Below are 17,307 nucleotides of genomic sequence, written 5' to 3' on the forward strand. Positions count from 1 at the left end.
TCTGTAGTCAGCATATGGTTGGGTTTTGTTCTTTTATTCAGTCTGAAAATCTCTGCCTATAGATTACATTGTTTAATTCATTCACATTTAATGTTATTAATATGATTGGATTTATGACTGCCATTTTACTTTTTGTTTTTATGTCTTATGTCACTTGTTCTTCATTTTCTCTTTTCTGCCTTATTTTGTGTTAAGTGAACATTTTTTAGTGTAGCATTTAATTACTTTAATGATTTTCTAGTATATTTGAAAATGTATTTTCTCAATGGTTGCTTTAGATCTTACAGTATGCAACTTATCAGAATCTACTTCAGATTTATACTGATAAATTATACTAACTTAATGATAGTGAGATATAGAAACAATTTTATATAGCTCTATTCCCACTTCTTTTTTGTGCTGTTATTATGTATGTAACATCTATATATGTTATAAACCCAACTATACATTGTTATAATTATTAACTTATATAATATTATGATGCATAAAACAGCTGAGAGAAGGAAGGATAATGTGTAATATTGATAGAATTAGTTATATGAACATTCGTATGTATCATTTCAGATTCCCTTCATTCTTTCATTTGGGTTCAAGTTACCATCTGAAGTAATTTCCTTACTGCAATATAACTTTTCTCCCTCACACTCCTTTGTGCTTTTCTTGCCAAATATATTACTTTTCTATGTATTATAGACCCCCAAATACCATCATATGCATGTTGTTTAATACTATTGATGTTTAAATTAGTTGAAAGACAGAAGAAATATGCATTTATAATGTCTTTTATAATTAGTTACCTGAATCAGATCTCTTTTTTCATTGTGTGTGAATTCAAATTACTGTCTGGGGTCACTTACTTTCAGCTTGGAAAAACATCCTTTAGTATTTCTTAGAAGCTATGTTTACTAGCAACATACTCTCTTAGTGTTTGTTTGTCTGGGAATGTCTTTAATTTGCCCTCAATTTAGAAGGATGGTTTTGCTGGATATGATTTTTCTTTGTTGACTCCTCTTTTACCTCTTTAAATATGTCATTCCACTGCCTTCTTGTTTCCATTTTTGCTGATGAGAAATCAGCTGTTAATCTTATTGGGGTTCCCTTATATGTGGCTCTCTTTCTGTTTAGCTTATTTGGAGTTTGTTGAGATTCTTGAATATGTAGATAAATCTCTTTCATCAAATTTTGTATGTACTCAGTAACTATTTCCTCAAATATTTTGTCTAAACCTTTCTCTCTCTCCTCTCCTTCTGATTCCTTCAATGTGTGAATTTTGGTACTTTTAATGTTGCCCTACATTTTTCTGAGGCTCTGTTTATTTTTCTCCTGTTTTCTTTCTGTTCTTCAGATTACATAATCTTTATAGATCTACCTTCAAGTTTGCTGATCAAAAGCCTCTCCAGCAAATTTTTCATTTTGGCCATTGTGCTTTGCAATCCATAATCTGCATTTTGGTTCTTTTTTATAATGTCTATTGATCTTCTCACTATGATGAAATGTCACCCTTATACATCTTCATATTTTCCTGTGTTCCTTTATGCATGGTTTCTGCCAGTTCTTTGAAAATATTTATAATGGTTGCATTGAAGTATTGCCTGTTAAATCTAACATCATTAATTTATGTTTATTATGTCTTTTTAAACAGCTGAGAGAAGAAAGGAGCACAAATAATATTGCTAGTTTTTTAAATGAACCTTCTCAGAGGCAGTTTCTGTTACACGATTTCTCCCATGTATGGGCCACACCTTCCTATTTCTTTGCATGTCTCATAATTTTTTGTTGAAAACTGGGTATCTCAGACAACATATCATATCAGCTCTGCATACTGATCCCCTCAGAATTTGTCATTGTTGCTTCCTTGTTTACATTTTTAGTTATGTGACTGGGCTATATTAGTGAAGTCAGTCCTCCTGCCCTCTATTCCCCCCAACATGTTCAGCCTGTGATGTTGCTATCAAGAAAGCATAGTGTTAGGCATGTCCTGGCCTCTTCTCATGACATCCCAAGTCTCTTTTACCTTCCCTGGGATCTCCCTGTTAAGTTGTTAGCTGGTTTGCCTCTATTCTATCCTATCAGTAATTTTTAGTTGACGGCTCTAGTGTTTTCCACGATGACCTGGGGCATAAATTGTTCCACATGGTGATCCAATCAAAACTTGCTTCTTTGCAGGTATAGCCTTTGAGATCTGTCTGTAAGGCTTGCTCCTAACCCCAAGAAAGCTGCCTAGATCTTTTTATGCAAGCTGATCTACCATTTTGCTCCTATTTCTATTCTCCTCTTAATTGCACACTAGCAAGATCTGCATTATTTTGACAGCACCATTAAGCTTGAACTTCTCCACTCTTTATTCCAAATTAAGTTAGTCCTTTTAGGGAGAGCTATGGAGCTCTCTCTTCTCATTACCTGACTCTCCCCCTAGCAGAACCTCTGTGCTACTGCTATGGGATTTGGGCTGGGAAGAGAGACCTTCCACTCTTGCAGTGACACTCCTGCATACACGCAAGACTCTGTGCAGGGTGTCAGCCCTTGGTCTTCTTGGCTTGCTCTTCCTGGCATGGACCTTCTGTGGTTTAAGCAAGCTGGGATGAGGGCTATGGGGACCCAGTATTCTCAGCTTGCCATGCCTGGGGTAGAGCTTCTCTCCAAGGATTGTGGGCTAGATGGATGAAGGAAGCCACAAACCTCTTGGCTGCATTTGCCTAGAGTAGATCTTCTGCAACATGGAGCTGGGGAGGGGAGATAAGAAATGCTTTTTGCCTGCTTCTCCTGGGAGAAATGATGGTCCTACATTGGAAGCTGGGGAAAAAAGGAGTCATGTGTTCTTGGATACACCTACCTGAAGTAGGAATTCCATTTTTCTGAGCTGAGAGAGGTTGGAAGATGGAATAGTTCATGGCTCAAATGCCAAAAACTTTAGCTGTTCTTACCAATATTTGGTAGATTTTCTTGAATAAATATTCCTACATTTACCATATGCCTTTAGGACAATATCCAGAGATCTTGAATAGTTGTTTTTTTATACTTTTCACTAGTTATGGTTGTTATGCTGGTGAGAGGGTCCACAGAGTTCCTCATGCCACCATTTTTGAAATGTTTCTTCAAAGATTTCTTTTTAAAGAGAGAATGCACTTAGGACTGTTCTGAGCATGAAAATAATAATGAACTCCCAATTTGCCTTTAACACTTTAGGGGAATTATTTAACCTGAGACTTTCTTCATTTATAGTGTAGGCATTTTATATACCCCTCAGATTGTGGTCAAGATTAAATAATTATATAGTATATTACTCTAAGTTCTCCAAAGAAACAGAATGAACAGGAGACATATGTGTAGAGGTGATTTATTTTAAGGAAGTAGCTCACATGTCCATGGGGCTCACAGGTCTGAACTCCATAGGGCAGGTTCTAAGCTGGGAACTCTGATGAAGGTGATGCTTAAGTTGAATCAAAATTTCCCAGGGGAAGTTTGGTGACTGGAGTTGAGGCAGATATTCTTTCTGACCTCTGAAATCCTCAGTTCTGGATTTCAGTACTTCCAACTGATTGGATAAAGAGTCTCCACATTGCTAATCTCAATCTCTTTTTTTGGTTGTAGATGAAATCAGTCACAGATGCAAATTATTATAAATGCAAATCCACCTGTAAATACCCTTACAGTGCCAATCAGGCCAGTGCTTGCTTGACCAAATAACTGGACACCACAACTTAGCCAAGTTGACACGTGAAATAAATCACATATAGATAGTATATATAAAGCACAAAGCATGGAAGTTGGCTCATCACGGACAGTTGATAAATGTTACTTCTCTCCCGTTTTAAGCAGATAACTGTGCCACCCAGGCCCTATAGCTGTATATCTAGTGACAAGCACAGTGTCTGGCATATGGTGTGCAACAAATATTGAACTGGATTGAAAGATGGGTGAAAGATGGATATTTATGTGGTTAGAGTGATTTCTAAGGTTTCAATCAATGATTTACCAGTTTAAAAAACAAGGATGATTTTTAAAATGTTTTAATGATGTACCCTGAGCATAGTCTAATCATGACTGATGCTGGCTCTCAGGAGTGACTACATAATTAGTGGAGTCCAGTGGAAAAAGAAATGTGAACCCCTTTTTCAAAAATAAAGAATTACAAGATGGTAACAGCAGAGCATTAAACAATATTTGGGGCCCTTCCAAGCATGGGACCCTGTATGACTCCACAGATCACACACCCATCAATTCATCCCTGTTAGTTTTAGCCTTAGAGTGGGGTCCTGGAGGACCTGTGCTTTACCAGATTGTATTCCTTAGTTGTTGGATCATGGGAGGTACTGTGGGAAGGGTTTCAAAGTGACAGGCAAGGGTAGCCCAGCATGGCAGAAGTAAAGTGGGGGCAGGGGGGGGCCATGCCTCAGGGCATCATCTGTATACCAAGCATTTGGGAAATATTCAATACTTTAAAACTCCTTCTTAAAGCAAAAACAAATCAACAAAAATTCAGTTGAATAAAATTTAGAGTAACAATGAAAAATTAATAAACCTTCACAGCTAGCACATCAGGAGTTCTAGGGATCCTTTTGCAAGGTCCCATATTGTCCAGATTTGTGCCACTTGGTTGTTGTATCCACTTTGATGGGATGATTGTGGTTGGGACTTCTAGATTTATGTCAGTGATTCCAGGAATCCTACTAATCCAGGATTGTAAAGGGTTATTAGAATACTAAGTCTCTAAGGCTCAGTTTAACCTCCTGGGATTGGGTTGCCTGCTGTTTCCTTGGCAGGCCTTGAATTCTTACCTTCACCTCCCTTCTTCTCCAACAATGCTCAACACATTAAGAAGATTTTAAGCAAGCCTCAGTTTGAGAACAATTGCCAATCTGATTATATCTTAATTCATTTTGTCACAGGGTCTTTAATATTAAACAAAGAAAGGACTACTTGGGGGAATGGTGGTGTATGCTATCATTGTTTACAAGTGATAGTAAAACATGGTATTCTGGTTTACAGTTCAATTTTAGCTCTTTTCCCCCCTTTTAGAGATGATGGTCATAACTGTACTTATTCTGACCCATAGACTTGTCTCTCCATTACATTGTTTTAGCCATTTTCATTGGTTTTAAACTGAATGTGGCAGAGTATCTTCATGTTGAGCTATGAACCTGCTGCCATTCAGAGCAGCTCCTGAATCTAGGGCAATGTGACCAACTTCCATTTCCTTAGTAAGCCCTGAATAAAAGCTCATGTCTCAGAACATGCCTGGCATCTCCTTTAGTCCTTCAGCTGCAAAAGCCCCCTTGGGCCATGACAACTGGTGTGCCAGCCTAGAGACTAAAGAAATCCCAGGCTTGGGGAAGGGAAAGGGGAAGTCCCCAGGTAGGACACAGTGGTGGCCAGCAATGTCTATGTGGGGAGGGGTGCCTACCCTTTTAGATGAATTTAATCTGCTGAGGGAGTATGGAAATGTTTGTACCTCCCTGGAAAGACTAATTGCCCTCCTGCAACTGGCCACAGGACTAGTAGGAGTTCATGAGAAAAAAGGAAGGCTGCCAGCCTGCCATAGCAGTAGCCTGGCCACTCTTGGAGGTTGTGTGTGCAGCTACAGAAAAGGCCTTAATGGCCAATGTGGCAGTCTGCCACACAGAAAAATTGAAGTTAGAAAGGGATATGTAATTGGCCCAAGCAGAACTGAAAGATGCTCTAGATAAATCTTTAGAAATACTGGCATGCCAGTACACTAGAGTAAGAGGGCATAAGCTGCCCAAAGAGCAAGTTAGGCATATCCTAGCTTCGCCTGACTGGGACACTAAAGTGTGGGACCCTGTTGGTTCCTCACTGAAAGATGCTGAGCCCCTGTCTGAATGGGAAATCAAAACTGAAGAAAGTAGGCATGTCCATACTCTGGTCCAACAAAAGGTTAAGACAGAACAAATTCAATGTCCTGAACCCCAATGAGGAAAGATATTGTGGCAGCTGCTGTCACTCTAGCAGCAGCTCCTGTTCAAAAGGTGCCTTCTCCCAGATGTACTGTGGCAATATATCATTATTAAACTACCAAAGGGCCATCAAGCAATAACTGCCATCATCAGCAAATTAGAGAGAGTGGGCATTATAATCCCCACTCACAGTCCATTTAATAGCCCTCTCTGCCCAATGAAAAAATCTAGTGGTACCTGGCAAATGACTATTAATTATAGTGAATTTAATCTAGTAACTTCTCCTTTGTAGCTTTGCTGAATATAGCTACCTTGCTGCAGAATATGAGTACTCAAGTAAGAATATTTCACTTTGTGTTAAACCTTGCTAAAGCTTACTTTAGTATTTTAGATCCCTCCACCCAGTGTGTTTCCACCTTCAAATGGGAAAGACAACAATGGACATTTGCTATGCTTCCACAAAGATACCTCAGCAGTCCCACTATCTGCCATGGACTGGTAGCACAAGACTTAAAGGAATGGACACCCCCTTAAAATGTCACTATGTTTCACTATATTGATAATATCATGCTAACTAGAAGTTTTCTTCCAGAACTAGAAACTGCTACTAGCATGGTGGTGACCCACCATGAAATTCAAGGATAGGTGATAAATTGAAGCAAATTATAAGGGCCTGGACATTCTGTCAAGTTCTTGGGAATTGTCTGGTTGGGTAAAACTAAAACTTCCTTCAGCTGTCATTGATAAACTACAAAGTTATCCCACACTGCATGCTCTAAACAACTAATAGCTTTTCTTGGTTTATTAGGTTATTGAAAACTGTTTACACAAATTCTAAAAATTTTGTACACCCTAATTAGAAAAGGAAAAGCCTGGGAATGGGATTTTCCATGGCAGGCTGTGTTTATAAAAGCTAAGAGAATTATTGGGCAAGCACAGGCTTTAAGGGGGATGGACCTCAATATGCCCTGTGAATTGGATGTGGCCAGTGCCAATATTGGCTTAGGGTGGGGTTTGTGGCAAAGGCAACAGGCTAAATATGCACCTATTGGACTCTGGTCCCAACTATGGAAGGGCAAAGGACTCAGATATAGCCCTTTGAAAAAGCAATAGAGCACAGCTTATAATGCTTTGCTGCAAGTTGAAGGGCTAACTCAAAGGTGCCCAGTGACCTTACAGATGGCCATACCCATACAGAAGTGGACACAGGACACTATAAACAAGCTCCATTTGGGGAGTGCTTAGCTGAGCACATTGACAAATGGAAAACCTACCTCCTACAATGCAGCATTTTTAACAACAGCCCTTTGCTTGCAGAGATGTATGAAAATTTAGGACTGGTCTCCTATGTAGAGGAGAGCATTCTCCACTTCCTGTCAATCCTCCTGAGGTGGCTCCTCCCATGCAAACCATCAATGGACAAGGAAGTATACCTGACTCTGCATGGTATACTGATGGATTGGTACATGGGCAACCTGCTACCTGGATGGCCGTGGCTGTCCAGCCCATTACTGACACCATCTGGTGGGAGACAGGAAATTTGCAAAGCAGCCAGTGGGCTGAGCTGCAGCCTATATGGATGGTCATTGTCCACAAATGTAAGGTAACTGTTTTTCATGTCTCCGCCCATAACATGAACTCATTACTGGGTAACATAGAAGCAGACACCCTGGCAAAGATCCGCAGCCTAGCACCAACAAAGCATGAAGATGCTGAGTGGCTGCATCAAAAAACAAGGCACTGAGGATATCAGATCCTGTGGAGGCTTGCACAGCAGTTTCAAATACCCATCACCTGACACTAAAAGGATTAGTGGACACTTGCTCCTCCTGCTCACTGTGATGGCCCAAAATGCTTCCTCACTGACTTGGGTACATCTGCCGAGACCACATCCCTGTCACCTGGCAGCAAGTAGACTATCTGAGCCCCCTTCCTCTGTCTGAAGGGGCAAAATATGCCTTCATTGTTGTAGACAGGGCTGCAGAATTGCTGCTCACCTTCCCAGTGGACAAGGACAACCAACAGGCTACACACATAGCCTAGAAAAATTAAGTGCCTTCTTTGGGGTCCTCATGCATGTGGACAGTGATATAGGGACCCATTTACTGGACAGTTAACCCAGGCCTGGGGTGCTAAGCATGTCCTCCGGACATTCTACCTGTCCTACAACCCCACTGCAGCAGGGTTGATTGAGAGAATGAACGATGGCCTTCTAAAAGAACAGTTGAAAGATGACAAAATTTCCCTATAGCAATGGACTTGACCATATTCAACAGTAATCAGTATCAACTCCAGGCGTAGGGTGGCTGCCCCCACTCCTGTTGAGATGGTAACCACTGGGACCATGCAAGCTTTGCAAATTCAAGTAAAGGGATCAGCTACCTTACAACCACAGCAAGGTAACAATAGCAATTCATTCTTGCCTGTGCCACCAACACTTGAAATTAGAGAAAATAAGGTCAATTGGTTCTGGTTCTGGCCCATGCAGCCAAACTGGTTGAGAATCTTAAGTCCATGTGGTATTAGAATTACACAAAATGCCAAAAGTTATTTGTATTACCAATCTGGGACCCCCATGCCCCAGGGAACTGTATGCATAACATTGTAAACACTCATTATGCCCCAAACTGACTGTAGATCTGACCCCTAAGGGCTCCCTGCCACTGCAGAGGGAGAAAAATATAATATTTAAAATCCCTTCACCTAGTACTCTTCTATCTACTAATGAAAACTTAACTTATATATTGCTAAACCACCAAGCCATCCAGTTTAACGCCTACCAGTGTCCTTAATTCTTGTTAAAATTCTATATTACTGTTCCAATAACAAATTAACTTTTTTGAGTATTTAGCATTATTCTAACAAGTTTAATTTCAAAGGTATGAGGGACGGGTTCTTATCAAAAGGAAATTTACTTCTGTGGTCAAAGTTAAGTAAAATTTATTGAGTCTATCTACAAAATATTGAGCATTTATCTGATGATCCTTTGTCCAAATGATTTAATTCTTTAACTTGACCATAGCACCACTTACTAATAAGATTACTGCCCATATGTACTGGTTTATTTGTGCCTTTCTGTTTACTGTATTACTGTTGTGGTTTATGGATGCAATGTCTGTCCTATGGCCAATGCAAATTACCACATGGGTGTGGATTGTGGGAGCCCCAGGCCCACCGCCTTCCTCAAGGGCCTTAAAGAATGTGCACACAGCAGCTTGTGTGACCTAGGTCAGTTAGGGTTTGACCTACTATCCTTGTAAAATCAGGCTTCCAGTGTTAAATACAATCTATATCATACCTCCCTCCTGAAACTATCTCCTCCCTGAAATTCCCTGAGATACTATTACTCACAAGATAACCTATATTCTGCCCCTCTTCCCTGTTGACTACAACTGATCCCTCCCTATGTTCACAAGACCCCCCCATTCCCACCCTTATGCTCTCATACACATTGGAATGTCTTTGTCCTGACCCTTATAAACCACTCCCAGGCACTCCCTGCTTTTGCAGAGTATCTTCATGTTGAGCTCCGAACTTGCCACCATTCAGAGCACTCCTGAATCCAGGGCAACAAGACCAACTTCCATTTCCTTAGTAAGTAAAACCCCGAATAAAAGCTCACGTGTCAAAAAAAAAAAAAACTAAGTGTGCAAATGAATCATCTGGGGATGTTGAAAAAAATGCAGATTCCTGATTGAGTAGGTCCCAGTTAGGGTATTAAAATTCTGCATTTCTAACAAACTCCCAGGTGACGGACACACTTTTAGTCTGTGAACCACAGAATAGAGATGTTCTGAATAATATGAAATATGAGTCTATCCAAAATAAAACTTGGCCCTTGATTGTAATCTGTAGTTCATTATGCCCTAAATTTTAAAGAAACTGCCTACTCTTAGGTAGCCACATTCTATCCTAGAAGTAAATTGTCAATTAATCTGAAGGTTGGATGTGCTCTTATAAGGCTTCTTACTAATTTCAGAGGCTTGTTACTTTTGGTTCCAGAACCAAAAAAAAAAAAAAAAATCAAACCATCACAAGGATGGGAATAAGAAATAATGCCTACAAACTTGTATAGGAAACTCCCAAGCTTTTACTGTGTAGTTTTTGACTTTTGAATTTAAAACATGATCCTTTTTCATTCCATTCTTTTCAGCCTTTTAAGCACCACATTCCCTCCATTATTTTCTTTCCTGAAATGTGAAGTTTATATATGAATGTATCCAAACTTGTTTCCTATTAATCTTCTCCACAGGCTGCTTGAAAAGCCAAACAATCTTATTCATGATGAATACTTTCATCCTAAGTTCAATTTTAACAAACTAGAAACTCATCTTCCAAGATTTGGCAGTATCTCTATGGCTTAGTACAAGTTACAAAATCACATTGTTGGGGCTTCTGGAAGATGGTGGTGAGGAGAGACAGGGCAAAAAAAAATCTCCCTGAAAAATACTAAATAAAAGACAGAAAGTGACCCAGAACACCAGTTCCACTGAGGCACCAGCTGGACAAGGTATGCTGAACCCACAGGCACCATGCACTTGGTGAAGCCGGGAGTCTGCAATCTGAAAGGAGTAAGTCTGCTGAATAACTGGCAGCCACACTGCAGTCTGGGGAAACCATGGGTTGGTGTTTGGAGTCAGCCTAGTTTTAAAAACTGAAAAGCAGCTGTGGATATGGCAGTGAGAATCACACAGTGAAGAGCAGTGGGAACTGTGTCCCCACAACCTATGGGCATGCTTCAATATCTGGCATGGATGATAGCCTTTCATGCACCCACTGCTAACTGTCTTGGAGCGAGGAAGGCAGAGGTTAGCCAAAAGGGGAAAATAACTATGCCCCTTACAGCCATCTTCCTGGTGGGCTGGGAATGCTCCTGCCTGGCACTGGCACCACAGCCCAGAGTTGTGCCAAACAACCCAGTGCAACAGAAAATGTTTCCAGCAACACACGCACAAGCCACAATATCTGGCATGGACATTAGCCTTTCACACACCTGCAGCTAATTGTCCCAGAGCTGAGAAAGTGGAGCTGTGTGAAAAGGAGGAAACTAACACGCCCCATACAGCTATCCTTTCAGCAGGCTGGGAATGCCCCTACACAGCCCTGTGGCCCAGAACTTCCCTTGAGGGATGGTGCTCACTTGTGACAAAGCAGCCTTCCCTCAGCAGAGGCCATGGGAGGGCAATGTTTGGAAGAGCAACCCACTCAGAAGTCCCAGGAACAATACGCCAATACCAAGGACTTGTGGGTCGGTGGCAGAGACAAATTGTGGCAAGACTGCATTGAAGGTTTAGACTCTTGCAACAGCTTTAAATCTCCAGGAACACCTGAGAGACTTGATTATTAAAGCTGCCCTCCCTTCCTAACTGCACAAACACCCCACATTCAGGGTGGGCAGCACCAACTACACAAGCAAACATGGGGCACCAATTAGACCCCCACAAGACTCAGACCCCCACTCACCACAAAGACACAGTTGGGGAGAACTGGCTTGAGGGGAAGAGGTGGCTCACAGACACCACATGCTGGTTAAAGAGTACACCACCAAGCTGTAGATCTGAAAAATTAGAGATAAGTGTCTGAATAAATCTAAATATCCTAAAAAAAAAAAACCCCTATCAAGTTAAGCAAATGCCAAGAGGCCAAAAACAACAGAAAATTTTAAAGCATATGAAAAAACCAAATGATATGGATAACCCAAAACCAAACACCCAAATCAAAAGATCAGAGGAGACACAGTACTTGGAGGAATTAATCAAAGAACTAAAGACAAATAACAAGAGCATGGCACAAGATATAAAGGACATGAAGGAGACCCTAGAAGAGCATAAAGAAGAAATCACAAGAGTAAATAAAATAAATAGATGATCTTATGGAAATAAAAGAAACTGTCGACCAAATTAAAAAGATTCTGGATACTCATAGTACAAGACTAGAGGAAGCTGAACAGCAAATCAGAGACATCAGAGATGACAGAACAGAAAATTAAAGAAAAGAACAAACTCTTTCCTATAGATAGATCAACCAGACAGAAGACCAATTAGGAAATTGAAAAAATCAAAGAATTGAAATGGACCTCAGGGATATGATAACATAAAATGTCCAAATATAAGACTCATTGGTGTTCCAGAAGGAGAAGAGAAGGGTAAAGGTCTAAGAAAAGTATTCTAAGAAATTGTTGGGGAAAACTTCCCAAACCTTCTAAACAACATAAATACACAAATCATAAATGACCAGCAAACTCCAAAAAGAATAAATCCAAATAAACTAACTCCAAGACATATTCTGATCAAATTGTCAAATACTGAAGAGAAGGAGCAAGTTCTGAAAGCAGCAAGAGAAAAGCCATTCACCACTTACAAAGTAAACAGCATAAGACTAAGTAGTGACTACTCAGTGGCCACTGTGGAGGTGAGAAGGCAGTGGCATGACATACTTAAAACCCTGAGAGAGAAAAATTGCCAACCAAGAATTCTTTATCCAGCAAAGCTCTCCTTCAATTTGAGGGAGAGCTTAAATTTTTCACAATCAAATGAGAGAATTTGCTAACAAGAGACCTGCCCTACTTGAGACACTAAAGGGAGCCCTACCAATAGAGAAAGAAAGAAAGGAGAGAGACATATAGAGAAAGGTTCAGTAACAAAAGAGATTCAGTATAGGCACATTAAAGGACATTAAGAGAGAGAGGGAAAAAATATATCTGACAAAAATAAACCGAAGGAGAGGATGGCTGATTAAAGAAATGCCTTCACAGTAATGATGTTGAATGTAAAAGGATTAAACTCCCTAATTAAAAGATACAGATTGGCAGAACTGATCAAAAATATGAACCATCAATATCTTGCATACAGGAAACTCATCTTAGACATGGGGACACAAAGAAATTGAAAGTGAAAGTATGAAAAAAGATATTTCATGCAAGCTAAAGCCAAAAGAAAGCAGGAGTAGCGATATTAATCTCAGATAAAATGGACTTCAAATGCAAGGATGTCATGAGAGACAAAGAAGGCCACTACATACTAATAAAAGGGGCAATTCAACAAGAAGAAATAACAATCATAAATGTTTATGCACCCGATCAAGGTGCCACAAAATACATGAGACAAACACTGGCAAAACTAAAGGAAGCAACTGATGTTTCCACAATAATTGTGGGAGACTTCAACACATCACTCTCTCCTATAGATAGATCAACAAGACAGAAGACCAATAAGGAAATTGAAAACCTAAACAATCTGATAAATGAATTTGATTTAATAGACATATATAGAACATTGCATCCAAAATCACCAGGATACCTAATGCTCATGGAACTTTCTCCAGAATAGATCACATGCTGGGATATAAAACAAGCCTCAATAAATTTAAAAAGATTGAAATTATTCAAAGCACATTCTCTGACCACAATGGAATACAATTAGAAGTCAATAGCCATCAGAGACTTAGAAAATTCACAAATACCTGGAGGTTAAACAACACACTCCTAAAAAATCTATGGGTTAAAGAAGAAATAGCAAGAGAAATTGCTAAGTATACAGAGAAGAATGAAGATGAGAACACAACATGTCAAAACCTCTTGTATGCAGCAAAAGCGGTACTGAGGGGGAAATTTTTAGCACTAAATGCATACATCAAAATGGAAGAAAGAGCTAAAATCAAAGAACTAATGGAACAACTGAAGAGGCTAGGAAATGAACAGCAAACTAATCCTAAACCAAGTAGAAGAAAAGAAATAACAAGGATTAAAGCAGAAATAAATGACATAGAGAACAAAAAACAATAGAGAGAATAAATAACACCAAAAGTTGGTTCTTTAAGAAGATCAACAATATTGACAAGCCTCTAGCTAGACTGACAAAATCAAAAAGAGAGAAGACCCATATAAACAAAATAATGAATGAGAAAGCTAACATTACTGTGGATCCCAAAGAAATTTAAAAATTTATAAGAGGATACTATGAACAACTGTATGCCAACAAACTGGTAATGTAGAGGAAATGGACAATTCCTGGAAACATATGAAAAACCTAGACTGATCAGAGAAGAAATAGAAGACCTCAACCAACCAATCACAAGCAAAGAGATCCAATCAGTCATCAAAAATCTTCCCACAAATAAATGCCCAGGGCCAGATGGCTTCACAGGGGAATTCTACCAAACTTTCCAAAAAAAGAACTCACACTAATCTTACTTAAACTCTTTCAAAACATTGAAGAAAATGGAACACTACCTGATTCATTTGATGAAGTTAACATCAATCTAATACCCAAACCAGGCAAAGATGCTACAAAGAAGGAAAACTTCTCCCTAATGAATATAGATGCAAAAATCCTCAACAAAATACTTGCAAATCGAATCCAAAGACACATTAAAAAAATCATACACCATGACCAAGTGGGGTTCATTCCAGGCATGCAAGGATGGTTCAACATAAGAAAATCAATGTATTACAACACATTAACAAATCAAAAGAGAAAAATCAAATGATCATCTCAATAGATGCCAAAAAAGCATTTGACAAAATCCAACATCCCTTTTTGATACAAACAATTCAAAAGGTAGGAATTGAAGGAAACTTCCTCAATATGATAAAGAGCATATGAACAACCCAAAGCCAGCATAGTACTCAATGGTAAGAGACTGAAAGCCTTCCCTCTAAGATCAGGAAAGAGACAAGGATGCCCACCATCACCACTGTTATTCAACATCATGTTAAACATGCTAGCCAGGGCAATCCAGCAAGACAAAGAAATAAAAGGCATCCAAATTGGAAAGGAAGAAGTAAAACAGTCATTATTTGCAGATGATATGATCTTATATCCAGAAAACCCTGAGAAATCAATGATACAGCTACAAGAGCTAATAAACCAATTAAGCAAAGTAGCAGGGTACAAGATTAACGCACATAAGGCAGTTATGTTTCTATATGCTAGAAATGAATGAAGTGAAGAGACACTAAGAAAAAGATACCATTTTCAATAGCAACTAAAAAACTCAAGTACCTAAGAATAAACTTAACCAAAGATGTAAAAACCTATACAAAAAAACTACATAACTCTACTAAAAGAACTAGAAAGGGACCTTAAAGATGGAAAAATATTCCCTGTTCATGGATAGGAAGGCTAAATGTCATTAAGATGTCAATTCTACCCAAACTCATCTACAGATTCAATGCAATCCCAATCAAAATTCTGACAACCTACTTTGCAGACTTGGAAAAGCTAGCTATCAAATTTATTTGGAAAGGAAAGATGTTTCAAATTGATAAAAACACTCTAAAAAAGAAAAATGAAGTGGAAGGACTTTCACTCCCTGACTTTGAAGCTTATTATAAAGCCACAGTATTCAAAACAGCATGGTACTGGCACAAAGATAGACATATTGATCAATGGAATTGAATTGAGAATTTGGAGATAGACCCCCAGATCTACACCCAACTGATCTTTGATAAAGGCCCCAAAGCCACTGAACTGGGACATAACAGTCTTTTCAACAAACGGGGCTTGGAGAGTTGGATATCCATATCCAAAAGAATGAAACAGGACCCCTACCTCACACGCTACACAAAAATTAACTCAAAGTGGATCAAAGACCTAAATATAAAAGACAGTACCATAAAACTGCTAGAAGATAATGTAGGGAAACATCTTCAAGACTTGGTATTAGGTGGTCATTTCCTAGACCTTACACCTAAAGCACAAACAACAAAAGAAAAACTAGATAAATGGGAACTCCACAAACTTACAAGTTTCTGGACCTCAAAGGAATTTGTCAAAAAGGTGAAGAGGCAGCCAATTCAATGGGAAAAATTTTTGGAAGCCATGTATCTGACAAAAGACTGATATCTTGCATATATAAAGAAATCTTACACTCAATGACAATAGTACAGACAGCACAAGTATAAAATGGGCAAAAGATATGAAAGGACAGTTCTCTGAAAAGGAAACACAAATGGCCAAGAAACACATGAAGAAAATGTTCAGCTTCGCTGTTAGAGAGATGCAAATTAAGACCACAATGAGATACCATTTCACACCAATTAGAATGGCTGCCTTTAGACAAATAGGAAACTACAAATGCTGGAGACGATGTGGAGAAACTGGAATTCTTATTCATTGTTGGTGGGACTCTATAATGGTGCAGCCACTCTGGAAGACTGTCTGGCTGTTCCTTAGAAAACTAGATATAGAGTTACCCTTCGATCCAGCAATTGCACTTCTCGGTATATACCCAGAAGATATGAAAGCAGTGACACAAACAGATAACTGCACACCAATTTTCATAGCAGCATTATTCACAATTGCCAAGAGGTGGAAACAACCCAAATGTCCTTCAACAGATGAGTGGATAAATACAATGTGGTATATACACATGATGGAATACTATGTGACAGTAAGAAGGATCAATGTCGTGAAACATATGACAACATGCATGAACCTTGAAGACATAACGCTGAGTAAAATAAGCCAGGCAGAAAAAGAGAAATATTATATGCTACCACTAATGTGAACATTGAAAAATGTAAAATAAATGGTTTATAATGTAGAATGTAGGGGTCCTAGCCATAGAGAGCAATTAGTGAAGGGGCAACGATAACCCAATAAGAACAGACAAGCTATCGTGGGTAAATTTAACATTCTGGGAATGCCCAGGAATGACTATGGTTTGTTAATTTCTGATGGCTATGGTAGGAACAAGTTCACAGAAATGTTGCTATATTAGGTTATTTTCTTGGGGTAGAGTAGGAACATGTTGGAAGTAAAGTAGTTATTTTAGGTTAGTTGTCTTTTTCTTATTCCCTTGTTTTGGTTTGTTTGAAATGTTTTTTTATTGTACATTTTTTTAAAAGTTTTTTTGATGTAGTTAATAGTTAATTTAAAAAAAAAATGAAAAAAATATGCAGAGCCCCCCCCTAAGGAGCTGGGGGAGAATTCAGGTATGTTGGGCTTCCCCACCTCGATGGTTGTTGATGTGCTCACAGACATTGGGGACTAGTGTTTTGATGGGCTGAGCCCTGTATCACGGGACTTGCCCTTGGGAAGACTGTTACTGCAAAGGAGAAGCTAGGCCTGCTTATGATTGTGCCTAAGTGTCTCCTCCTGAATGCTTCTTTGTTGCTCAGATGTGGCCCTCTCTCTCCAGCTAAGCCAACTCGGCAGGTGAAATCACTGCCCTCCCCCCTACATGGGATCTGACACCCAGGGGTGTAAATCTCCCTGGAAACATGGAATATGACTCCCGGGGACGAATCTAGACCCGGCATCATGGGATGGAGAACATCTTCTTGACCAAAAGGGGGATGTGAAAGGAAATGAAATAAGTGGCAGAGAGATTCCAAAAGGAGCCGAGAGGTCACTCTGGTGGGCATTCTTACGCACAATATAGACAACCC

This window comes from Choloepus didactylus, chromosome X (assembly GCF_015220235.1).
Source record: "Choloepus didactylus isolate mChoDid1 chromosome X, mChoDid1.pri, whole genome shotgun sequence".
NCBI classification, from domain to species: domain Eukaryota; kingdom Metazoa; phylum Chordata; class Mammalia; order Pilosa; family Megalonychidae; genus Choloepus; species Choloepus didactylus.